The 27,427-nt window shown below is 37.4% G+C and overlaps 1 protein-coding gene across 3 annotated transcripts in view; it reads right to left on the bottom strand.

The window, feature by feature from the left end:
• CHCHD3 (coiled-coil-helix-coiled-coil-helix domain containing 3) overlaps positions 1 to 27,427 on the bottom strand; it is a 305,751-nt gene that overhangs the window by 257,557 nt on the left and 20,767 nt on the right. The window lies entirely within an intron of this gene.

Here is a 27,427-nt window from a genome sequence, read left to right as displayed (position 1 = left end):
ATAAAGAGAAAAGAGTAGAAGGCTAGGAATAGGCCTTAAGAATTCATCAGATGAAGGAGAGGAGAGAAAGAAGAACATCATTAGAGACAAAGAAGGAATGGAATGGAATGGAAGAAATGAACCAAGGTACCATGTGCAGAAATGATAAACAGATTTCATCTCATGTGCCAATTCCGATCAACTGGCAGCAGCGGCCTGGGGTGCTGTGTGTAGGACTCCAAGGCCTAGTCCAGGTTCAAGAAGGAGGAAGATCTGGCAGCATGGCTTACAATTACCTATCATCCCAGGGAGTGCATGGAAATCAGATGGTTTGGGCATCAGGAATCAGTGGGAGGAGGACAACGGAAGGCAGCAATTATAGGCCTCTCTTCAAGTTTAGAAATGAAACAAAAAGGAATGAGGTGGAAAAATTATAAATAAAAGATGATTTTCACAATTGGTGGAGATCTGTGCATGCTTGAAGGGCAGTCATAATCAATAATCTGCAACTAAATTATAAAACACTGATGAATGCCAGTGATTGTTGCTCAAAAGTAATTTAGAGTAAAATGTATACATTATTCAATACCTGGTTGTACAGTAACACAGACCAATTCACATTGACATATCATATTCCAGTCCACCTTCCTAATTATCACACTGATGCAAGCAAGGTTCATAGCACATCTTTTAAAACATATATTTTATAACAGTAAAACAGTGGACAAGTCTACTTCCATGTGCTAAAAAGCTTTAACGAAGACTAATGTCCTTACCTAAGTAACTTGCTTTGGTAAATAGAAAGTCAAAAGCATTCCAATACTTAGAGTCATAAATCATTCTTCCTTCTTCCTATTGTTATGAACTAGTGTGTGCTTTTTAGCAATAAAAACTGTATTTTATTCAAAAAATCCATTAACTGCTAACAAAATCCCTAAATTCAACTAAAATATTTAGTACTTCAAACTCTGACCAACACTATTTTCTAAGGGAGACTTTAAATGTATCTTTGCACGTAATCAAAGCCCGAGGAAATCAAAAGACTCAAAAGTCTGAAAATAAAATCTATCTTCTAATCCACCTACAGCCCTGGGAAATGTCAACTAACTCCAATCTCATGACTTTTCTTCTTTTAAATGAAAATAAAAGTTCTGACCCAATTATGGCCCTTTTTATAAGGAGGAAAAAAAAAAGAGCAGAGTCCTATTTCTAGATACTGGCCCACTACTAGGCAGCAGAAATAGCTGGAGGATCACATATAGTCAGACCTCTGGGCTTCAGTGGCTTCATTTACAGCCCATTAGGGTGCGATGCCAAAAAGGACCTATTTAACCCACAAGCTAACCGCTGTAGAACGGCCTTTCCTGGGAAGTTTTAAATAAAGCAGATTTTACACCCATGCTTGATTCATATGTTATTTATGGTAGTTCAAATATATTAAAACTGTGAGACAGCATAATACATATTGGTATAACACTTCTCATTAAACTATTGTGCAATACCCTGTGCTTTGTATTTTTTATTTAATTGACACTGTGATAATTACGTCAGCCTCTCTTTTATCTATAACCCTGTTATTTTTTCCTTCATCTAACGAATATCCACCTACTGTTCAGAAAACACTATTTCAATGTAGTCGTAAGTGGTCATAATTTCTAATAAAACAAAAATAATTCTCTGTGAAGCATTGTGGAAGCTCTGTGAATTCACTGATCACAGACGACTTCACCATCTTTAAGATACAAGACTGTGCACAAGAATTTCAAGAACAAAGGCCCTGTCCTATCTTTAAATGCAAGAACGTACTTAACCTTTTTTCTAAAAGTAAAATAAATTATCCACAGTCAAGTTAGACTGAACACAATAGTAAAAACATTTATTATGATTATATCCCTAATGATCCACAAATTTCCTTCATACCAATGTTATATAGAGAAAGGAGGTGGAACACTTTGTCTTTCAGAAGTGGTTCATTTGTGTAACTTACACCATGAGCTATGTAAGGCTCCAGGATGTAAATCCTTCAGAACATCTGGGATGACACAAAAGGTCCTTGTTCAGACCGTGGTTTTCTCCCTCATCAGCCCCTATGCTGCCTTTCTGTAGCAAATATTTTGTAATACTCCCTTTACTATGCTGAAAATAAATGGATAATACAAACACGAGAGTTTTAATCAATATAATACCCTAAGTGTAACATTAAAAAAAGAAATTAAAAGAAACTAATTTATAACGAATAATGGCATTTTACTATGTAAATGCTCAAATCTACAGTAGATAAAATAAGAGAGTCTGACTCTTGAGCTTATAAGTTAAGCCACCACAAATGCAATAGCTACAGTTATTGCAACAGAGCAGTTGCATTCCCAGAATATTCAGTGTATCTTAAAACCACGGAAAACATACTTTCTGTTGATACATAAAACACTTAAGTTCTGGGCTGGGTAAGTGGGTTTTCAGCTATGTGAATTTCTGATGGGACATTCTGAAATCGAGGGCACAGGACAATCGTTCAAGGGGGCAGAACTATCCGAGGCACTGCAAGATGTCTAGATCCCTGCCCACCCCACTAAACACCAGCAGCTCCCCCACACATTTCCCAAATGCCTCCCTGGAAGCAGTACTGCCCCACCACTGAGCACCACTGTCTTAGACCAGGCTAAAATACTCACCCTGATTTAAAAAAAAGATAACCATGAGAAACCTAGCTACTTTAAGGTTTGTATGACAACTGACAGTCCCAAATAATGCAATTACAGTAATGCACTTTTCAAACACAGATAAATATTTGGAGATGACAGCAAAGTGCCTTCCTCCCATGGGATCTCTGCCTCGAGGTGCCCAAGTATTACCAGCTTCCTCTCTCTCCATACTCGCCAAAGTCACATTTGCCCGGTCCCACTCATACAGATCATCTCGATTTTCCTTCTGGTATCCAACATCACTTTGTGCTAATCATCATACTATTTTTTCCCTCTCCTGATGCCTCAAAAAATGTCATCCAAGGACAAAGGCTTCATTATGAATCCAATGGAAATGGAAAGTGGGTACAAATTACAGCCTAAAGACCCCAGCTCACTGTTATAATATCACAAGAATGCACAGATACAGGTTGATACCCATCTATCCGAACTATTCAAATGTATTAAGCATTCACAGACATTTTCAGATTAATGCCTTTATGAGAACAACTTCCCAAGCACAGATTTATTTCAAGCTGCCACACTTTCCATCCAAACTACCTACATCGCATAGCTCTATATGTTTCATAGGTGACAATATCAGAATTAATATTGAACAAACAGTTCAAAAAGGCCATATCATTTTTATATTCAAAGAAAATGAGAAAAGGATTTAAAGTTATTAGCTCTAAATTAACTTATAATTCACAAAGATTCCATTTTAAAATTAAGGAAGTGAACGGTTTAATAAGGAATAATTTCTCTATAAAAACCAAAAATAAATTAGCTTTCACTACAGCATATAATATGAAACTATCTAGAATAAATGGTAGGAAGGCCGCAAGAATAAGTACAATCTAAACACATGATACTGTAAAAGAAATGAATTTATGTTATTTTAAACTCTTTTAAAAAGTGTTACAGGTAGAGGTCCCTAGGAACTACTTTAATGAAACTCATAATTAGAATACCAACTTATTCTCTGTAAATAGTAATGTCCAATGTACGTGATGATTACATAAAATAATTTGCTAACTAATTTGAGATTTCCCCTTGGAATTTTCTTACTAAACCCTCCCTCGCTTCTACCCCCATCACCCACCCCCACCTTGTTTTGTATGAGTAAACATAAATCTTCTCTAATTTCATGACAAACTGTAAATTAAATGAATCCAAACTAATAAGATTTTGCTCTGTGGTTTAACACTTATAAATGGCTTTAACATATTTGATCTCAGTTATATAATTTATAGAGAATTTAACAGTAAGAAATTAATCTAAGACATTATTCATATATAATACAAAAATATCTTTAAAAGGATAGTATAAAATGTTCAGATTTAAGTTGATATGCATCTGAAACATGGCCATAAAATAATTATAATGGTATAACATGCCACACACGAAAGACCTTCATTTTATAATCGCAACCATGGGGGTGTGTGTGTGTGTGTGTGTGTGTGTGTGTGTGTACGCAATAGGATTGTGAAATACAGAAGCATGTCATATTTGATTTCTTTTAAATGGACATAAAAACAGAGCTCAATGAGCAGAACAAAATTTTAATTAAAGAATCAGCTTTAAAGAGACCTGCGTTCTCTTCCTGAGTCTACCCGTAAATTACCAATGACGTTTCTCTTGAAGATGATATGAAATGAAATGAGGTATTTTAAGTCCAAAAATGAACTCATTACAAAAACAGGAACTCCCTTCCACTGAAGAACCACGAGCAAAAATCCTGACTGATGCTGTGTAACGTTTCATTGAGCCAATACTATAGTTTGCAAGAGGCTATTTTAAGCTGTATATCCTTCAGAGTGTCAACATGCTAGGATTTACAATTTCTTCAACCTACAGAAAAGATTATGTAACAAAAGAATTTGTGGTGCATCTTTCAAGAGAATTTAGGATCTGGCTTGATGTCCAGGTCCAATCACATAAAAGTATTTTAGCTTCTGATCTCCAAGGTTCACATATTTATTGTAAATGAATTTGATCTGACAGTAACAAGACAATCTGAATCTCTTTCATTGTCTTTGAACACTGCTAAGGTCACAGATTATGACGAATGATGAGAAGACTAAAGGGTAAAGTAAAACTGATGTTGATCAAGTGTTGTCTAAAAATTCATTTTCATGGCCAGTTTAAATGACTATTAAATCTTCCTCTTAGAAACATGAGGGCTGGTGGCAATGAGAAAGACAATGAGGAAGAGCAATATATATTTTATACATAAAACGATGAAAACCTGGAAGCAAATTAAATATCGAAAAACAGGAAAATGGTCAAATAGTAAAATACAACAGCCATATAATAAAATATTAAGCTAATATTAAGAAACAGTTATTAAAGAATATTAATCCCAGGAAAATATTCTCACAAGTAAGTGAAAAGGACTAGATACTAAACTGAAAATACTGTTGCTCTTCATTTTGTTTTATATACGTCCAGCTCTGAAAAAAGCACAACAAATACATACACATATGTGGCCTGGAATGATATATACAAAAATGATCATGATTATCTCTGAATTTTTCTTTCTCTCTTTATACTTAACAGTATTTTTTACCAAAAACACATTTTTACATTCATAATCATTTAAAGAAAAATTCCAGTTTTTACAGAAACGCTGTATCAATTCAATCATGAACATCAAATGTACAAATTCTATCAGTTTAGCTAACAGAAGTTCAAACCACACTTACACCAAAAGAGAGTTGGCTGGGATTAAAGTGTCCCCAAAATGAGCACAAGATTCAAGAAAACAAAACTGGTTTTCATTTTTTCCTTTTACCCCACAGCCATCCTGCCTACACCACATTAAAAGATACTATGTATTCTTCTTTTTTTAAGGTTCTTATTTTTTATTATTTATTTTTTATACAGCAGATTCTTATTAGTTATCTATTTTATACATATTAGTGTATATATGTCAATCCCAATCTCCCAATTCATCCCACCACCATCACCCCCACCCCTGCTTTCCCCCAAAACAGACTATGTATTCTTGAAAGGCAAATTACTCAAAGAAAAAACAATCACACACCATTACTATAATAAAGTCTGGGGGAGCATTATTTCTAGCACACAGTTTCTTATTACACTGTCTGGAGGCATACCACACAACAAGGGCTATTTGACAAAGAGTTCTTATGGAATGAAAATGATGAAATTCAAAGTGTCAGAAAAAAGATATTCGGTGGCCATATTAAACATAGGTAGAAAATGGGGGAATCTTAGCCAAAATACTCTCTTTTCACTTCAGTTTTTCAAGTAGCATTTAATTTTTTGTCTTCCATTTAGATTTTTCAATTGATAACACCAGTAGCCCTAGTAAGATGAATGATATGTTACCAAGGACAGCTGATGAAAAATTCTTAGTCACTGACTTAAGCAATCAGCTGAGGTTAAGCTAAGACAGATAAAAGGAATGAAAGATAACCACTGATAGGATTTTCTACATCAGCAACAAATATTCACAACATAACGATGGTGAAGCTCCATGGAGATACACTTCCCACATGTAGCAGTCACTGCTACAAAGTGTCACTGTATTTTGGGGTGTTCTAGAAAATCACTCTATAAAATGTCCATTCGGGCTGTGAAACAGACAATAGAGACGTATTTCTTTTATTCCACACAGGCATAGGCTAAAAAAAATAACATCAACTATAAACTTTAACTATTATATCTATCATTACACTCTTGTTACCACTAGCAAAATAAAACATTCAATGTTCTTTGCTTGCTGACTAGAGCTCTACTTAGTAGGAAATATGTATTAAAATTTAGCTTTGTTTCCTTAAAATGGAATATGACAACTTCTCACTGGGCCTGAAGCATTTCTAGTAAAAGCTATTATTCAATGTACCAAATTTTCATTTTTTTAAGTTGCTTAGTGCATGCACACACTGCAATCACTGGCTAAGATGAAAAGGTTTTAAATACCTATTTGTGGGAATTGTACCTCAACAACAAATATCAAAACCATCACTTTTCACAAAGCTTTCAAGATAGGGTAGCAATGACAAATGACGGGACACTATAACAGATACTACAGCTTTATCTTGACTTTCATCTTATTTATTTGGGTTTAAAGGAAAATCAAACTAAATTATTCACTCCTTGCAGTATTACAGGAATCCTCAGATGCTGTTTATGCAGTTTGGATATAAACTGAAAATATCAAGTCTTTTCAATGTTTCATCCACGCTGATAAATCAGGAGTAACTAAAATCCAAACAGGAATTCAGACATGTGAGAAAAGTGAAGTGTTTGTAACCAAAATATTCCAACATAACTCAGCTTTATTTCGACAAGAACCTGTGTCTCAGGGTTACCAACATTTTCAGCATTTAGAATCTTGGCTCTACCTTTTTCCACTCTCACCTGGGAATCCAAAGAAAATTATGAATGACTATCATAGCACAGACTGCCATAAAGGCAATGCATGCTTGGGCACAGAGCTGATCAGAATAAAGACAACAGTCTCCAGCCTGGCTTGCAGTCACGTAGCCTCATGACTACATTCTGACTAATAATATGTGAGTGGACGTGGCACGTGCGGCTTCTAAGCTATTCCCCATGGCATGGGCTAGAGGACAGCTGGGAGCCATTGTGGACCATATGGATAAGGGAAACACCTTAGGGATGCAGAGCAATAAGACAGAAGGAGCCGGGGTGCCCAAATTAAGGAATCATCAAATTACCCAAAATGTTATATAAGAGAAAAGTAAAATTCTAACTTTTCAAGTCACTGTTACTTGGGGTCTCCATTAGATAGTGGAACCTATCTTCTACCCCATATACCCTGATAAAACATGGCAAAAATCTGAAATTCTAATTTACCTTTTCTCAGACCTAGAAGAATCAAAGACAGCCTCAAAAACATGCACACGTAAGAGAAGAAGCTAAAAAATTAGCTACGTTGAGTATACTTGAAAGAGGTAGAAGAAACTTGAGGGCAGAAGTCTATATACATGCCCTAGGAAAGTCTCCTCATCCAGATATGCCTAATAGGAGGAAACTGGAAAATCAATGAGGTGCTTTGTCCAAACCAGGGTAAGTCATTTAAGCAAGTTATTCAACCTCTTTAGAAGAGAATGTCAGCTCTAGAATCAGACTGCCTAGATCTAAAACCCTGCTCTGCCATTTGTTATATTCGCATCTTTAGTCATTAGCTTTCCTGTGACTCAGTCTTCTCACCTGTAAAGTGGGTATAATAAAAGTAACCATGTAATAAAAATGTTGTGAGAATCACATCACCTTCTGACATATACCAATACCACATCAGATTACACTTCCACTCCCATAAACCTACTTTACCCAAAACCCCATACAAACAGTCCTCAAATTTCAAATAACCTGAAATTTATTGACTACTCATTTTCTACCCTGGCAATTCTTCAAGGTTCCATCCCACCATCTACTGCCTGTTTAATATCAATCTAACATAATAATACTACCTACAGACTAGCAATTCACTAACTTTCCACCACCTATCCAGCAAGCTAAACCTTTGTGAGAAAATGTTCCAGCTATCTCAAAGTTTGTTGAGAATCTGACTCGTTGAAGCAACGCTTACATTTTTTCCTTCTCTCTTCTCATGCAGCATTCTACATAACAGCAGCAAGGATACAACACAAATCCTACTAAATCTACCCTCCCCCCCTTTTTTTTTTTTTTTACAGATTTTCTTTTATTGCAAATTCACTAAGCAGCATTCGAAACAAAAGAATTGATTAAATCACAAGTTCACTCTTCCCACCTCCACCCCTCCCAAACATCTGTACGAAACTCGAATGTGAGCATCCTGTCCTGGGTGTTCCACCTAGGAACCCCACTTCCACTACTCTACATTCTGCTGTTAAACTTCAGAAATTCCTAAATCCCAAAACAAACAACTGCACTACTTCAATACTCCCTTTGATATGTTAATAGTCCCTAAGAGAACTTCAACAACTAACAGCTGAAAAGTAAACATTAGTTTAGGTCTAAAACAGTCTGCTTGGGCATAAGTTAGGTGAAATATTAATACATTAGAGCTTCTGGTAATGTTTTTAGCATTAGTGTTAAAATTCCGCAAGAAGATAATTATTTTAAGCATGCCATGACAGATTTGCTGCATTCTTAAGAAATGCAAATTATATCCAGGGGCCCTTTTTTTTTCCAATATAGCATGTCCAATTTTATAAAAGATGTAAATAGAGAATTATAATCCACTTAAACATATTCACTTAATAGCAAGCTTGGTTGAAACACATCTTTTATTTTTTTAAGTGAGCAATACTTGTGCTTTTATAATCTTAAAATGCTTCTCTTACACTGCAGTAATATTTCTTCATTTTCCTAAGATTCTCTCAAATAATCTTAGGTTGCCCGTTGAGTATCCACAATTACTGTAACTTTAAACATCCTTGCAGCACAGGACAGACCTTCAAAGGCTTAACATCAAGAGAACACCCTCGAAGGGAGTCTTACAGTATGGCAAGCTCTTTTACTCAAATCATCCTTATCCTAGCAAGAAGTAGGGATCTTGGCATCCCTGTTACGTGATAGTCATTACAATCAAATATGCAATAACATAGGGAACCAAGCCCTATAATAACATAGGGCCAATATACTGCTAAAGTCATTTAAAGCTGGCCAGTGTGTACATGTTCCCATACACTCTCCTCATTGCAGAAACTGGGAAGATGTATCATTTCCTTTCCCAAAGCTTTTCTCCCCGCTACACATTCCAATGGACAACTGCATTTCTAAACACTACTAGAAGTGCAAATCTTCTCACAATAGTACAATCTTAAAAGAAACCCATGGTAATTTTTTTAACATAACTTGTAATTTGTATGTCACATGATAAAGAGATTTTAAATTTAAAACATTTACTCATAAATTACTATTAAGATCATGACAAGGTTTATTATAATATCTTCTTATAGCATTTATAATATATCAAGGTAAAATTCAACTTGTTTCAATCTTTCGTTATGCAAAAATAAAAATTTCAAAACTGACATATTATGTTTGGTTTGGGGACCAACAGTATTTTTAAATATAATATCAAAAATAAACAAAAACTGCTTTCATGATCTAATGTTCAGAACTCTTACATTTTGTACTTAAGTAAACTAAGGGGTTTAATTTTAGACCTGTGTTTTATTTCTAAATGACAAGATAAGAGAGAAGATTTCAGAGCGCTATTTGTAAATGCGAATACATTTGGGGGAGGATAGTTTTTATTCCCAAAAAATTAAAAGCAAAACTGAAAAATCACCATATTTTTCTCTTTTTAACATTAAGCATTAAAATATAGGCACACCTCAATGTGCTATATGAGAATTTTTATCAAATGAATACGGCTTACTAATGTAGTGAAAAGCACCCTAAAGCTAATTTTCAGAACCATCATCATTTTTATGATGTTCATTAACGTGCTTTTTCATCATCAGAGTCCCATGTTTCTAGACTTTAACCAATAATCCATTATAGGCATAAATTAAATACTACATGACTATGAATAAAAATTTTAAACTACATAAATGTCTAATCACCATGGCAGGTAGGAATATAACTATGTGTGATAAAGCAAATCAGGGACTGAAGCCCTTTTGCCTGATCTCCACTGACAATAACAAAACTCCTTAGACATGCAAATAAAATATTTAAATAATTGTCTTATTGCTGGATTTGTTAAGAGAATTTTAAATATCCTCCATTAGAGCATTTAGCAGCAATGTGCTCTCCAGAACACCGTCATTCAAGTCCCCAGTTGAGAAATACTGCTTTAGAATGATACAAAATACCAACCTAAACAGACATGGATTCTTTCAAACTTTCCTGATAATTGGTTAAATGCCTATGTTTTTAGGTTTCAGGAGTTTCCTACTGGGATGCAGAAAAATAACATTAATGGGGGAAGGAGGACAGTTATACAAAAAATTCATTATAAAAAGAAGTACTTACTAAAAGAAAAAAATGTACTATTCAACTTATATGCCAAATTTAAAATGATTTGTTCTCAGATAATCAGGAGTTAATAGTATTCTCCAGCCCCACTGTAAGCAAAAGTCTTATAAATATTCAGGCCAAAAGCTTTTGCAAACTACTTGCATCAAGTACAAAAAGCTAGACTCTAAGTGTTGGTAATGATTAGGGAAAAAAAACAAACTGGAGGTTGGGAAGAGTGGAGGGAAAGAATGCATACGGCAGAAGAGAAGTTCAGTAGATGTTCCTGCAGGGCCGACTTGGGAGAGAGAATCAAGGAAGCTGAGTGAAGCGCATACTTGTCTGGAAGCATCCTCCTTGGGAGGAGATGGGACTGAGGAGCTGGGCTGTGTCAGAGCGTCCCCCAGGTTTACTGCTCTGAATCACGAAGCTGGCCTGGGGACAGCTAAGCGACATACTTCTTGTATACTGGAGGGCTACAACTCCACTGATGGTAAATATGCTAAAGGGGATTCCCCCAGTACCTAAAGCTTTTCCTGTCAACACACCATCCAAGTCACTCAGGATCTCTGGAGCTACACACTGAGTCAGACAGAGGAATAGGCAGGCTCTTTCTTCTTAACTGTTAAAGAAGAAAGAGCCTACCCATTCCTCACCTAAGGGAGGAAATAAAATGTTTTTAAGTGGTTACCTCCCATTTAACTAACAAAAGAACTAGTAGAATTAGATTTTACATAAGGACAAAAGCAACGACAATACACTTAAGCTGTCACGTCTGACAACTGATGAAGAGGTTCAGACTCACCAGGAAAAAAAAAAAACAATAAAATAAAACTTTTCAAGGAGAGCCATGCCCATTTCAACACTCTTGAACATTCTACTTCAGGCCCCGCCTGTGCCCTGCGCAACAGTCATCACTAAAGGAGAACTAACAGAAACTCTCCATGACAGTCAGTCTCCCTCATTAAAACAAACTGCCCAGAAGGAGCTGAAATACAGAAGGCTAAAGCTTTTTAATGAAGAAAATACCATAATCCCTTTTTTACCTTTAGGGGAAAGGGAGACAAAGAACTAACTAGAATCCTAAGGAACAAAATATTAACAATTATAGGTTCTAACCATTTCAAATTAAAGTGAACTTTAATTCTTACCCTCAAGAGGCTCACAACATATGGAAGTCTTCATTATTCTTTCTTTTTTTTTATAAGGCCTTATATCGTTAGCATGTATTCTAGGCCCTGCAAATTGTTTTTTCAACCTTTATTAAGTGCTAATATGTGCCCAGGCCAGCAGGTAACATAATGTACAACTGGCATGAAAAACAGTATGGTCCAATGCAGTTCTTAGCTTGGCAATGCAAGAAGTTCGTAAACTTGGATAAGAAAAAAAAAAAAGCATCTTTATTTTTACTGACTTCTAAGTGAAAGTAAGCACTTCCTCCAATTATGAATGACGGCCTAAGATCAAGTAGTATTAGCCACAGTACCTGTGACTTTGTCATCAAAGATATCATCTATTTTCATAACATATAATAGTTTCAGACACCTCAAAATATAATATACCCAACACCAGATCTTTTTATTTAATGCACTAATAAGTAAACATATTACCATGTTACAAATTTGGGTTTCTGTTGTATAACTGGCTTCCTTTGTAATGCTATATATTTTACGTATTTAAAAAATTATTCTGAGAATAAACCCATAGGCTTCACCAAAATGCCAACTACGGCACAAAAATGGTTAAGAGCTTCTAATCCAGTAGAGTGCATAGATTTGCAGTGAAGACCGAAGCTTAAATCCAGGTGTTGGTACCTGTGGCCTAAAGTAAGTCATTTAACCTCTCAGAGCCTCTATTCCTCCATTTGTGCATACTTTTAAGGGTAGCTGGGATGTGATAAAGTGTGAAAAACCATAAATCAAATTTTACATGATGCCAGACTCTGATAAAGATGCCAGAGTTAGTAGTACCTCTAGGTCAATACAATTTCTGCAAAGGATTTAACCAACAAAAATTTCAGAGTAAAAACAAAGGTCAAAGGGGACATTTTACAGTTTTTAATCCAAACCTTATAAACATCTTGTCCTCAGGTAATTTTTGAAAGACAATCCAGAAAAATCAAAATGACAATTAAGATAAGAACCAAACTCAAACAGCCACAGCTCATTATTTCACATAATCATCTAAATTTTTGTCACTCAAGAGAAGTTACTTTACTAGAGTTAAATCAACAAGAGAAATATTACGAGTTATATTTAAGATGCAAATGTGGTTCATCCTCAAGCAAAAATCAGTCTCATCATTTTAGCTTTACCACAGAGTATAACACATTTATAAATTATATTGGAATGCTTTTTTGTTCAAATATGTTTTACACATTTTAACAATCACAGATCTAATTACAGGTTTAAAACATTCCGTTTATTTGTGATGTCAGAATTTAAAACAGCAAATGAATTGGCTAAATTATGAAAATACTATCTCAACTAATGCAGGCAAACAACAAAATCTTTAACCCTTAGAGACTGGAAGTTACAAGGAAGAGAGGAGAGATGCAGACAGATAATCCCAAAAGTCAAACAGTGAAGCTTTAGTTTTGGATCCAGTAAGAGATACCCACTCAGATAGAATCAATTAGTGAACAACCACCTTATCAGGACAGCAGCCTTGAGCTGTGGAGATAAATTCAGAGGAAAAAAAGAAAGCAATCTGTATCTCCCAGTATTCTGACATTGGGCAGGAAAAACAGTATGTTCATATATATTTAAATGACCACAAAGCAACAATAATTTTAATCCATCACTGAGACAATATAAAACAGTAAAATAACTAAGTGTAGTACATGCTGATTAAGAAGTGATTAGTGTTCAATGGGGATTATCAGGGAAGACTTCATGGAAGAGGCAGGATTTTACTGATTTTAAAGACAAATCTGGCCTATTTTGGGGGGTGGGGGGGTTAGTGACAAGTAAGGGAAGGGTTAAGAGGCAGGAGGACAGCAAGAATCACAAGGGCTAGTTTAGAAAGTTAACATGATCATCAAAATAATTACTCATAGATCACTGGGAATTCACTATCAAAGAATAAGTGTAGGGCTTCCCTGGTGGCGCAGTGGTTGAGAGTCCGCCTGCGGATGCAGGGGACACGGGTTCGTGCCCTGGTCTGGGAAGATCCCACATGCCGTGGAGCAGCTGGGCCCGTGAGCCACGGCCGCTGAGCCTGCGCATCCGGAGCCTGTGCTCCGCAACGGGAGAGGCCACAACAGTGAGAGACCCACGTACCGCAAAAAAAAAAAAAAAAAGAACAAGTGTATAAAACTGTCCCCCCCCCCCCAAAATCATCTAAAACCTCTCAGACACAATACTGACAGAGTACTTAGATAACAGCAACAATATAGAAACCTATGCTTAAATGTTTCCAAGCTGGCCTCAAAATATTTACATATATATATAAAAATTCACAAAGTGACAGAGCAATTCAAGATGTCTGAAAGCAGGAAACAAGAGTAAGGACATCTTGCAAGTTTCTGCCAAGACAGTCGAGTTTTTTTCATAAATATGCATATATTTGCCCTAAATAAACACATAAAATAAATATGTTGATTTAAAGTATTGGACACCTGATATTTTAGCAATAGCTTTTCAATTTCGTTATTTTTTTAAAAAAATCATTTCAAACTTAAAAGAGTTGCAAGAATACTACAAAGAATTCACATATACCCTTAGCCCATATTTCACAACTGACATTTTACCAGATATATTTGAACATTTTCTCTCCCCCGCCACCACACAGACACACACACACATTATTTTTTTCTGAAACATGCGACAGTACATTGCAGACATGATACCTCTTATCCCTAAATATTCCAGGGAGATTTCTAAAACACAAGAACAATCTGTTATATAACTACAGTACAATGATCAAAATTAAGAAATTAACGGTCATACATAAAATACTATAATCTATAGGTCTTATTCTTTTTTTTAATAGGTCTTATTCTATTCACCAATTATCCATACATCTTTCAAAGAAAACAAAAAAATATATGATTCAAATACAATCCAGGATCATACACATTCCATATTTCTTTAGACATATCATTTTTTAATTTATGTAAGGCAAACTTAAGAAATCCAGGAAAAATAGTACCCAGCAATTTTATCGCATTTAATTTTTTCCATCCTATTTACATGCTCTATTACGATAGTCTTCCATGTTTTAAGAAAAAAAAAACTGAAGAGGCTTATACTTAAGTATATGAAGCACAGTAAATGCTTTGTCACCCACAACAAGACCCACAAGACTCTGCTGTACTCTTGCCAGTTTATTCCCATTTCCCATTTAATCATCAATACCTTGAGAGCAACAAGCCTTGCTCATCTTTGTATCCCTCATAATTTACACAAAGCTATGAATGTTTGAAGGGCAAAGTAAGCTTGATGTTTGAAAGATGCTTCAACAGGACAGAGAAAACAGGTCTATCTTTTCAGGTTAAGGTTAAGATTAATCTCCATTAGGATTCTCCATGAAAGAGAAAAGGGAACTGTATGTTAAAATGATTAGAGAATGAGTATCTTCACCTGTTAATCATTTAGAATAAAGAAAAATGCCCCATCTTCCTCCCCTCCACTGTCAACACTGACTCCTTGGTCCAAGTCCCTTCCATAGCTAAGGCAGTGCTGTCATTTTCCATTGATTCTAAGAAGCACAATTATTCACATTTCAACAGCTCTGATATCGATGGCATCTTACTGCTGCCGTGGGCCAAGTGGCAGTCATAACACAGTTCATGACACTGTCTATGTAAGATCAAGAAAGCAATAGCATCAACACATGCAGAATGAGTGTCAGCTTGGGAGAAAACTCCAGAGTAGATAGTAAAGCATTCTTGTAAGAAATGCTACATCACTAGCACTCTTAAAAGCATAGAGGAAGAGACTGTGTGGAAATACACCGACATGACAACTTGGGGTCAGAAAGTCACTCAAAAACTTGGACTCTGAACGTGAATAAAATTCAGGAATATCATAACTAAGTCATTTCACTTCAGTTTTCCTTTTTAATCTATGTTCTTCCAATAAATGTAAAATGAACATTCTGAAGGATAGGAAAGCATTTAATCATAGCTTAATTGTCAGGGTTATTTCTCAGAGGAACATAAAATAATGGTGTATCTTATAATTAACGGCATCTCAGATTCAAGAGAACACAGTATTTCCAGCACAGAGAGAGCGGCACTCCATTCTTGAAGAGCTCCTTCAGAAAATGACCACAGCCAAACCAGAAAGCCAGAGTCTGCCAGCTTTCAATTGCTCCAGACACTGACAAGGTTCTTGCAGGCCAGGCTCCTAACACGGCCGGCAAACCACAGAGGGAGACAGCATGACACACATACCCCTACAAACCAAAACACAGCTGGGATGCTAAATTCAGACCTATCAACCTTGACAGTACCCTTTTAATTACTATTTTTCCCTAATTCTCTAGAGTGATTTATTTTTTAAACCTGGAAGCTGCCAACAGCATTTTTTGTTATTGGCCAAGTTATTCTCAGTATCATATCCAAATAATGAAACATAGATAAATTATTTTAAAGCAAAAGACCTTTAAGAATGCATACTCTTGCACCTTGTTCATGTTAATGTATTTTTACCTAATTTTAAATTTTTATACTTTAGGGACTTCCCTGGTGGTCCAGTGGCTAAGACTCTGTGCTCCCAGTGCAGGGGGCCTGGGTTCGATCCCTGGTCAGGGAACTAGATCCCACATGCTGCAGGCAACTAAGAGTTGGCACACCACAACTAAAGATGCCCCACGCCGCAACTAAAAAAAAAGATCCCACATGATGCAACGAAGACCCGACAGAGCCAAATAAATAAATATTTTTTTAAGTATTTAAAAAAAATTTTTTATACTTTAGAGCTAAGCATACACATTTATATATGAATGAACTTTTAGAGATAAAAGTATATTTCAGATTGCTTGCGGACAAACTTCAAAAAACGACATAATTTACACTTATGAATGTACATAGACAATTATAATTACATATACCATATAACTATGACTTGAGTCGGCAGAATATACATAGCTGCAAACTCAATCATTAATCACAAAATGTTTTGCCCAGGTAACAGTGTTGCTCTACAAAGATGCATGAAAATGGTTCTTATCTAAAAAGCTCACAATCTATCCAAGGAATCCAGGAGGTAAGAGTCCATTCCACCATTTGCCAGACAAGAACACTAAGGCTCAGAGACATAAACTTGTCCAAGGTAAAATGACTAGTTGCCGATAGAAGCCAGATCTCATTTCCAATCAGCAATCCAATAACACACGAATTTAAATAGACTCTACTTATTAAGCAATGTTCTAGGCATCAGGATACTCCTCAGGTAATTAGTACCCAATTCTATAGATGAGGAAACCATTGTGATTGGCCCATGGTGATTCAGGACTGACAGGTCCCAAAGCGTGAGCCCCCATCACTGCACCACATTGCCTCTAACTGACTCCACAACAACGGACATTTGCAGGCTCTGACCCTCCCTCAAAAACGGCCTGACACAGCACGAAATTAGTGCTGTAAAGCTGTGCTAAATTCTCCCTCCTAGTTAGAATTTAATGGGGAGAAATGCAAGAGTTATTACCTTGCAATAGAGAAAAACAAAAACAAAAAGCCTCCATTATCACACCTGGAAAAACAGATAAAAAGCCAACCAAAATTATACAAACTATTATAAAAGTAAATTGTGACAACCCCTTCACTTCACTGTCCAGCCCCACCAGCCATGGGCACAACAGCAGACAGAACAAAGCCTCTGACATTAGTTTATGTTTACTGCAAAGAATCTTCAGTGACTTCTAATTAAACTGTTAAAATGTCTATACTAATGTCGCTGTGGTTAACACGTTATTTGCACACACACACATTTGTGTGTATATGTGTATACAAATATTTGCTTGTTTGCTGCCCGTCTGAACCAGGACTACAATAGAGATAATATCAGAATCCAAAGGGAGGCATTTCAAGCCCATTCTCAAGGCATAGAGAAACCCTGACTGCAAGCTGTGGGAAGGTGCCAACACCTTAGTGGTGGCAAAGCTCATTGTAAATTCATCATTAAAAAGTGAAGTGGCATTCGGGTTTCCAAGTTAACCCAAAAAACCTTTATAAGCCTGAAGAATTATTATAAAAACATTATTTTCAGCTGCACCCATTCTTTCTTTGGGAAAACGCATTTTGAGTTCCTTTGCCCAACAATCAGGAACTGCCCAAGAAAGGGCAGGTGACTATAGCACGTAACCCCTGTCACTCTTGGGCATCACAAATTAGGGAAAGCTGAGGTTCAACACATTGCCTTCAGGTCACACACATAGTAAGGAACAGAGCTGAACAGGAGAAATGAACAGTCACACCTCAGGACTTCGAGGTCTATCAATATCCATGCTCCTTCCACCAAACCACAGTCCTAGGCATTTATTTAATACGTGTCTGAGCAACCTCTTGGGTGATGCACAGGAGGGACAGGGGGCCTATTTGAAACAATAGGAATATCTATCACCAAATCATGGGGCTTCTGGCTCTGTCAGATCTAGTAAGCCCCCCCATTCATACCTGGAAAGATCTACTGATCCAGCCCCAGGCTGAAGCACTGGGTAACACTCTGCTAGTTGCAGGCTAAGTGAAAAGAAATCAAATGTAACGCTTTTGCTTTAGAGAGGCGCTGAAGAAACCCTAGTAACAATCAGATCCGTGGTGAAGAACCACCCACTGCCACTACTCAAGTGAAATCAAGGTCAAGTAAATCACATCAGCCTCCCCAAAACAGTAATCTGAATCATTCCATTTTTAAAGATAGTTGGCAATCATATGAAAAAGAAAAATGCACACATAATAATGGTAAATGTCCTAAATTACATTTGGTGATATAGTGTCAGGAAATATTATTTAAGTTATTTGATGATGATTTCATTCAAGATTTCTTGTGGACAGACTGCATGATGAATACCTTTCGGTTACAATCTTTGTTCATTTTCAAGAGGGCTACATTTTGCATGAATGAACACACCAGAATAGGTGCTCCCTGCTGTTTCATCAACGCAGAAACTACTAGTTCCGAGAGCGTGGGAGAAAAAAGAAAACCACATTACACAATTTATCTAAGGGCACATGTTTTATTAATACATATGGCTTCATAAATGCTTTAGTATAAAATAGCCTTTTAAAACGAAGTAGCTGTTAATGAGAAATACAAGATCAACAGGCTGAAAAACCAACTATATCTGCCTCTCTTATTCTGAAGATGACAGAAAAATAGCACCATTCCTTCTACTTCAGCGAATGCGGCATGTCTTTTCACTAAGACAAAGCAGTGCATAATTCCCTAAAGACAAAGTTTTTCAAAAACTTATAAAAGAAAAAGACACTGTTCAAATATATCCAACAATGCCACCCTGCTGATACTAAAATAACTGACTGCTGAGCTCCTTTGACAGAGAACGAGGTCACTCTGCATAGGCTCATCAGAAGTTCCCACTCACACTCCCAAGCATCTCTGAAAGGGGTACGAATTCCCAAAGCTCTACTTCACCTACGTTCTACTGAGCCAACTCAAAATTTTAAAAGAGAATAATAAATATCATCATGTAAATCCCTAAGTGTATGCTGCAAACATAGGAAGAGAAAATATACATTTGGAGATGCTTTTTAAAAATGTGACAAGAGTTCAAGAGCATTTTAACAGCTTTACTGAGATAAAATTTATATACTCTAAAATTCACCCACATAGACTGTACCGTTCAATGCATTTTAATATATCAATACTTGCAGGTGTACAGCCATCAACAGTTACTCCTAGCCCCCAACCCGCACCACCAACACCCTCAGCCCTAGGCAACCACTGATCTACCTCCTGCCTCTACAGATTTGCTTATACTGGACATTTCATAAAAATGGAATCATACACTACGTGGTCTTTTGTGACTGGCTTCTTTCATTGAACACAATGGCTTTGAGGTCGAAAGCATTTTGAAGAAGCTGGGATGCTGATGCTCATGGTGCCTTCCACTCACTCATTCCATCATCAAGGGTTTCTTGAGCACCTTCCACAGGTGAGACAGACGCCACACGGGTCACAATGGGACCTGAAGGCTTTCCATATGAATTCTGCCCTCAAGGAGCTTACAGCAGGATAAAGATGCTAACACAGCTATAAAAAACTTTTTTTTTTAATGTAGAAAACAGTGACTGCCAAGAGAAAAATATAGACAAAATACCATGTGAGTTCAGATGAAAGCAAGGTAAATAAGATCAAGAAAAGTTCTGATAAGACAACCTTTGAGTTGATCACACACACACATATACAAATAGTTAAAATCAAGTATAACAACACAGGGATGGAGGCACTTCCCACAGAAGCAAACCCACACTCCTTAGCTCTGTTCCATCCATATTTACTCCTGTACTCTGATCTCCCACACAGTACCTGCATTCCAAATAACTATAACTAGTGATAAGTCCCAGGAATCACTAAGCCCTTTATGATCCTAACTGCTCCACCCACCATTTCTTCTCCCAAGAAATGCCCTTCCTCCTTTCCATCATCCCCCACAATCAACCCCATCATGTCTGATTGGTGAACTCCTATTCATCCTTCAATATTCAGCTGAAATATTACCACCTCTTTCACGAAGTCTACCCTGACCTCCCCAGTTAGAGTTAGTCCTTATTCAATTCTTTATGATACATGTGTATCTCTATTCCAGCTAATCTGCATTGTTCTGCTCTGTTCAGCTATGAAATCTCAGCACTTAGTATAGTGTCAGGCACATAGCCAGTACTAAATAAATGTTTGTTGGAACAAGGGCACAGAACACCAAGTGAAAGGAAAAGAGGGTAGACAAAAAGGTTGGCAGAGTCAACCCGAAGTGTGTGAAAGGGGGCAGTAAAGTAAGAGCCCTGGACACTATGTTAAACAAGGAAAAAAAGAAAGGGACATTTATTGATTACCTGCTATATTTCAGCACTGGTACATTATCTCATTTACTCTCTATGACAACCATATGAAATTAGTCTCTCCATCTTATCCTGGAGGAATCTGAAATAACTTATACAAAATGACACAACTATTAAGTGGCAAAAGCTCTTTGAACACTAAACATACACTCTGTGTGTGTGTGTGTGTGTATGTATGTATGTGTGTGTGTGTGTGTGTGCGCGCGCGCGCACACTTCTACTCACAGGTAATTCAGCTACAGCCTTTCCATTTCCTATTTGAAGAAACTGGGGTTCATCTCCTTTGGAACTCTGTTACTGAAAGCACACGGTTACATTACATCACTGCCAGCAAAGGAAAGGTGATGTTTCGGTCCGCCTTTGCAGCCTCCACCCTGGGTCTGGCTAGTCCAGTACAAATCATGCCTCCTGAGGCACAGCAGAAATAACATCGCAAGCTTGAGTACTACAGAAGCCTCAGTACTGTTCAACTAAACGAATTTCACTTGGATGAAGAGAAGGTAGTTCTCAATCAAAGTATATAACATGGCCTTTAAAAGTTTCAGGTCAAAGTCCTATAAGCAACAATAAGAAAAAAAAAAAGCAATGTTAAAAATTATTGTTTTTTAAAGTTTCACTTTGCCATTTCTGCAAATACCATTTTGCAAAAAGATGAACCTGGGTTATGAAACAATGGTTTAATCAGTAGAGGTATAATGTTTAACAGCACAAGAAACAAAGAATCAGAGGAAGCAATTTATCATTTGTATGTTTATCAGGCTTGATAAAAAATTATTTTTTAATTATACAGCCTATGTTTTTCTTAAAGATTTTTTATTAAAAAACTAATAAAATATGTCAAAGGTCAAAGAATAACCATGAGAAGAGGATTATAACCTCCCATAAACTTATAATAATTAATCTAAAATGTTTCTGAGAAAGAATATTAAAGCAACTTTTTTAGAAAAGTTGTATAAAGGTGTCACAAAAGTAGTTTATGGGCTCGATCTCATGAAATTCCCAGAGAAGTCAACATGTTATTTAGAAAAGTTAAAGAAACACATTATGCCCAGTAGGTATCTATATTAACCCACAAAATTAAACAGAAGCTGCTCGGCCATACCAGAGAAGAAGAAAGAGTTGACTGGCCTTCAATGTCTGCAAGAATGCATACTGCACACAAGCGTTAAAGCCATCTCTTTCTTGCTAAAAGCACAAGTTTCAAGAAGGAAAATGAACTGAGGGCTGTTGGAGGTATTTCGTTAAAATAATTACATTTTGTTAAATTAATTCCTTCAAATAATTATAAGGACAATATTCAGAATCCATAACCTAGCTGGTTGCATTAGTGAAACAATAGAAGTGTTTTGGGTGAACTGTCAATCTCAAATACTGCTTTAATATTTTTTATTTAAAACAAATCTATCCTGATTATAGCAACTGATTTTCATATCATTCCTCAGGTTCATCTTCAAAAATGACAGCGAGTAATCAATATTTTATCTTATTTTTTAAAGTCATGAGATGACCATTATGTCAACAGCAAGACTAACTGCATCTGAAGGATTTAGTGTAACCACCAAATAAGATGGAAAGCAAATCTAATATAGTTACATGAATTATTATCACTGTGGCACATGGTGATAAGGAGAAAATGGGATGTATTGGGTAAATGCCCATATGAGCTGAGCCAAATCCTTACTTTTTCTTTTATCATTGTTAGTGCTTAGCTATTTATGCGTTTGAGCCAGCTCCCTGGTCTCCCAGGCCTCCCCTACCAGCCTAATGGGGTGCAGGCGGTGGGTTTTCCTTCCAATCCTCAACCAGAAGCCAAACCAATCCTCAACATTCCTGAGTTTCCAGACACCAAACCCGCAGGCTTCAAAGAGCTGGTCCCGGTGCCTTGAGGAAGTGAAGGAGAGCAGAGATCATCCTTTCAGTTTTGCTAGATGATAGCTGAGATGCAGCCAAATGGAAGAAGAGACGGTGAAGGGTAGACTTTCTTTTACTCCACACTGCCTAAACATCTCACCTCAACAAGTCAATGTTTACCTATAGCAAAGACTGGCATATAACTGCTTTTCACCTTAGCAAGGAGAGGTCAACACCAAGGCAAGGCAAAATGCAGAAAAAAGTATCATAAAAGGAGGTCCCGAGAGGACAAATGAGTAAATGAAAGCTGCGGGATCTAAGGGAGAGTCAGTAAATCGCAATCACAGCACCATGGGATAAGTGCTATGAAAGGAAAGGTACATACAGGGTGCTGTGCAACCCCTCAGGAGGTGCATCTAACCCAGACCTGGAGTCAGAAAAAACTTCTAAGTAAGTGATTTCTAGGCAGGGATGTGAACAATGAGGAAGAGTTAGCCAGATAAAAGGCAGCGGGGAGGTGAGGTGGGCTGGGGTGGGGTAGACAGTTGGAGGAACAGTGGTGAGACAGAAGAGACAACACAGAAAAACACCAAAAGATAAGCTCAAGGACTCAAGAACTGCTAGACAGAAAGTTCAACATGACACACGGGCGTCTGGGAGATGATGCAGGACACTACAGCAGAGATGGGTTCTGCAGGACCTTGCTGGCTACGTAAAAGAAACTTACACCTCACCTAAGAGGAAGGGGGAGCCTCTCAAGAGGAATGACATGATTGGTTTTACACTTTGGAAAGACTACTAGGGCTGCAGTGGGAACAGACTGGGGAATGTGAGACTGAAGGCCGGGACCCCAAGCAAGAGATGGTTAGAACAAGGCAGGAGAGAGGCCTGTGGGTGTTCCCTGAAGGATAACAGCAACAACAGGGTGAACCAGCAAAAAAAAAATAAAAGTAAGTCCCGCCAACAATGTCAATACACAGGGGCTTTCAGCAGCCATCTAGCTCCCCACCATACAATCTGCGAGATGTTCTAACCCCATCAGGCCTTTAAGTAAAGAAACAGCTATTGTTACTACCCTGTAATTTCAAACTCCAATTATTTGATGCTGGCTAATTAAAACCCATATTTCAATTAACCACTCAGTCAGGGGAACCAGGGCATGCACAACCAGAATACTGTCTTCAGCATGCCATAGCAATTCCAGGAAAAATTCTGAAGAGCCTTACCATAATGATTCACGTGGGTTACCAACACTTTTCAAGAAACACTCAAGTACAGTGACAGCTGTCAACCAAGTGTCAAGTAGCCCTGGGGGCAGAACAGGTTTAAAAAGAGGACATAAAAGCACTTATTGTTACCTGGTAGCACTGACTTGGCCTAATACAGAGCACTGGACAGGTAATTCTTAATAAAGCAGGGAGACAGGAAAGGGTAAACGGAAGAAATGAAATGCTGGGTCAGACTTTACTTTTTTAAATGTTTTTTTACAAGGAAAAACATCATCAACAACAATAACCTACTATTTGGTTGACAGGTGGAAGGGTCAGTGGACTAACTTTGAATACCTCTGCTTGAAGTATGAAAATATTTCAAATTCTCTTGGGCAATTTATTTGAAGAGATCTGGGCCATCCAGATCATACCCTCAAAGTCTACCAAATTCCAAGAAAGGCAAAAATATTGTTAATCGAGTGTTTATTTTACAACTGGCATATTAAATTTAAATCAACAATAGTGTTTTTACATATTGTATGCCCTATACTTTATAGTCCACTAGAGCTGCTTATATAACCAATGTGATATTTTGTTTTATAAACCTTGAAGCATGATTATAAAACATACTTTACAGTCGTTTTCTCTTTGTGGTTTATGACGTATTATGAGTGAGATCCATGATTTACTTGATTGTTACACCCAATAACACTTGTTCTTTCAGAAAATACAATCCACTATCCCTTTTGTGTCCAAAACCCACTGCAGCAAAAAAAGGGGGAGGTTCTTTAAAACAGCTTCTCTCTTTTCCCCTGGTCACTGAAGTTACTTCCTTCCAGCTCATGAGTACTGTGACTCCACGGCAGAACTACATTTCTAATCTACAGTATGCAACGCACATAAAAAAAGAGCTGCTTATTTCTAGTCACTTGGGAACAGGTAGGGAATTTCTGGCCCACTTGATCTCATACCACTTGGAAGCACTAATGAAAAGTAAATTATGCTACAGTAGTCGCAGGGTAGGGGGCTCTGAAGATTTAATAAACGGCAGCTGAGGCACCAGTGGTCAATCAGTTAACTAAGAAATCAAAGGGCAGAAGTTCCAAGCCACAGAAAATTCTGGAAGATGTGACTCACTGATATTTCAGGACCTACTCAGCTTCTCTCCCTGTAATTCCTTTCCTCTTCTGCTGCAGCTTTTGCTTTTCTGTGTGACTCCCCTTTCAACCATCCCAAAATACCACGGAATATACACTATACTATCAATGATCTGCTCCATTTTTTTTTAAGTTTTCTATGCTCTCTTCTCAATTTCAAAATAGAGTTTAAATTTGTGCTGGTTTCTTAAATACGACACAAAGAGTGATGAATCAAGTGGCACAGGGGAAAGCGCCCTAGACTAGGGGAAAAAAGACAGAAGTGTGAGTCTGCCACTAATCAGCCACGTGGCCTCAGTCACCAACTCTACCCAAATCCTCCCCTAACTTTGCCACTTCTACCTCGACTGTGTCTCAGCTGTCTTCCCTGTCTGGATTTCCAACTAAATGCTGTACGTCATCCACTTGTACCATTTCACCTCCCCTGCTCACAAAGCTTCTGTTTTACCCTCCACAGCCTCAAGTAGCTAAAGATAACTTTTTTTTTGGCTATAGGGCCAGTTAAGGACAAATAAAAATGCTTATGAGGCTGCTTGTTTTTTCAAGAAAATGAAAATGGCTTCATTTAGTGCTATGGTGGAAAACACATATTCTTACCATTTAGATTTGTTCGTTAAATATAAAAATATCAATGAGGAAATCAACACTGCATTTTTAGCCATAAAAATGTTATTAATAACTGAGTATAGCTGAAAAGTATCAACTAATGCAACTTTCTAAACTTGCACCCTAAATTTAAATAAAACTGCTCAGTAGCCACTAGGCCCAAAGGATAAGATTAAACTCCTTGGGCTTCCCTGGTGGCGCAGTGATTGAGAGTCCGCCTGCCGATGTAAGCGACACGGGTTCGTTCTCCGGTCCGGGATGATCCCACATGCCGCGGAGCAGCTGGGCCCGTGAGCCATGGCCGCTGAGCCTGCGCATCCAGAGCCTGTGCTCCGCAATGAGAGAGGCCACAACAGTGAGAGGCCCGCGTACCGCAAAAAAAAAAAAGATTAAACTCCTTAACTTCCCCAACCTTCCCACCCATGAGAACCCCACTAGAACCCTTTATCTGATCTGTGCAGTGACTCTGCCAGGAAAACCTTCAACACCAATGCCCCCACCCCTCTTATGCTCAAGGTCTGGCTCAAATCCACTTCCCCTGATGGCCTGCCTGCCCAAGTTCTTGAACTTCTTTCTCTGAAGTCCTAAAGCACTTTCTAGACCTCTTATATATTCTATCTCACTTACATATTCATTCACCTACTCCAAAATCCTAACTGAGCAGGTGAAGAGTACTACGTTAGTACTTATTCACTACACTATAATGTTAAACATGATCTGACCAAACTAATAGTTCCTTAAAGTCAAAGATCACTTCCATGCTAATATTTGTTGACTGATAAAGGGTTCAACCATCCATTAAATGTAGATTGTTTATGGATTTCTTTTTAAGAACAGAATGTACTGACAAGAGAATTTGATCTAAATCATACCTTTAAATCAATAGTGTATACATTTCTTCCTTTCAGGAAGTGTTACTGCACATGCAAAAAAAAGGGCAGTGTCGAGACACTGGCATCAACAAACTGTCACATATTAAAAGTTGGAAACCGAGATACTGCAACTCCCTTCAGTTCTTGTAACTCAAGTCAAAGAAACAAGCACAGCTTGTTACTGTGAACTCTCCCTACAATGTTAGGTCTAAATGAGCCTTAAAGAGCTATCTAAAAATAAACAGGAGGGCCAGATTCTGGGAGAAAAATACACAGAACATATAGACAAATCTGCTTCCTTAAACTGGCTGTTTAGTTTGGGCTATGCTATTCCCTGCTTAAATTGGTTTCCTGCAATTTGGTAAGGATGCCAAATACTTGGTGATCTCAGTGATATACTTAAAAAAAAAAATCAGCAAATCTTTCTTATTTTTCCCAATGACAAGAAATGTACAGAGAAACGTGCACATTGAGGATAAAAATAAACGGAGTTCATTTGTCTTTTTACCCAGATTCATCATTTTCATCTGGTTGCTAGCGGTTTAGGTAACCAACAAATAGCCTCCTAATAACATTCCTGCCTGATTTTTCGTATTGACTTGGGGACACAGTTTCTTCAGCAATAAGCAGGATCAAACATGAGAGGTCTGACCTCACTATAAGCCAGAAAAACTAAAGGATCAAAGTGGAAAAGAAAAAAAAATCATTATCCAACACTGATTTTTAAAATCAAAAAATGCAAGATGTTAATGAAAAGGTAAGTTTATAACTGCACAAGGTATCCCTTTATGTCAGCCTAATAAAAAAAAAAATTCCCTGATATAAAAGCAAACCAGCTACATCAGCGTCCACGTGGTAGGAGCTCCCAAGAATTGCTACCACCAGTGCCTGTGTCCCCAGAGTGAACCGCAGTCACCCCCCGCCCCCACCTCTCCAGGACACCCTCCAAGACCAGTAGACCCAACCAACTCCATGAAGATGAGATAAAAGACCTTAATGAAGACAGCAGCCATCATTTAAAACATTAATTATCATTTTTTTGGTGTTTTTCTCCCCAGATCAATCATAAGCTCCAGGAGAAATTGTGCCTGTCTTGATCATC

This window comes from Aethalodelphis obliquidens, unplaced genomic scaffold (genome assembly GCF_003676395.1).
Source record: "Aethalodelphis obliquidens isolate GAN/ISIS:26980383/991018 unplaced genomic scaffold, ASM367639v1 scaffold5, whole genome shotgun sequence".
Classification (NCBI taxonomy): domain Eukaryota; kingdom Metazoa; phylum Chordata; class Mammalia; order Artiodactyla; family Delphinidae; genus Aethalodelphis; species Aethalodelphis obliquidens.
This window is presented reverse-complemented; position numbering and strand designations above follow the sequence as displayed.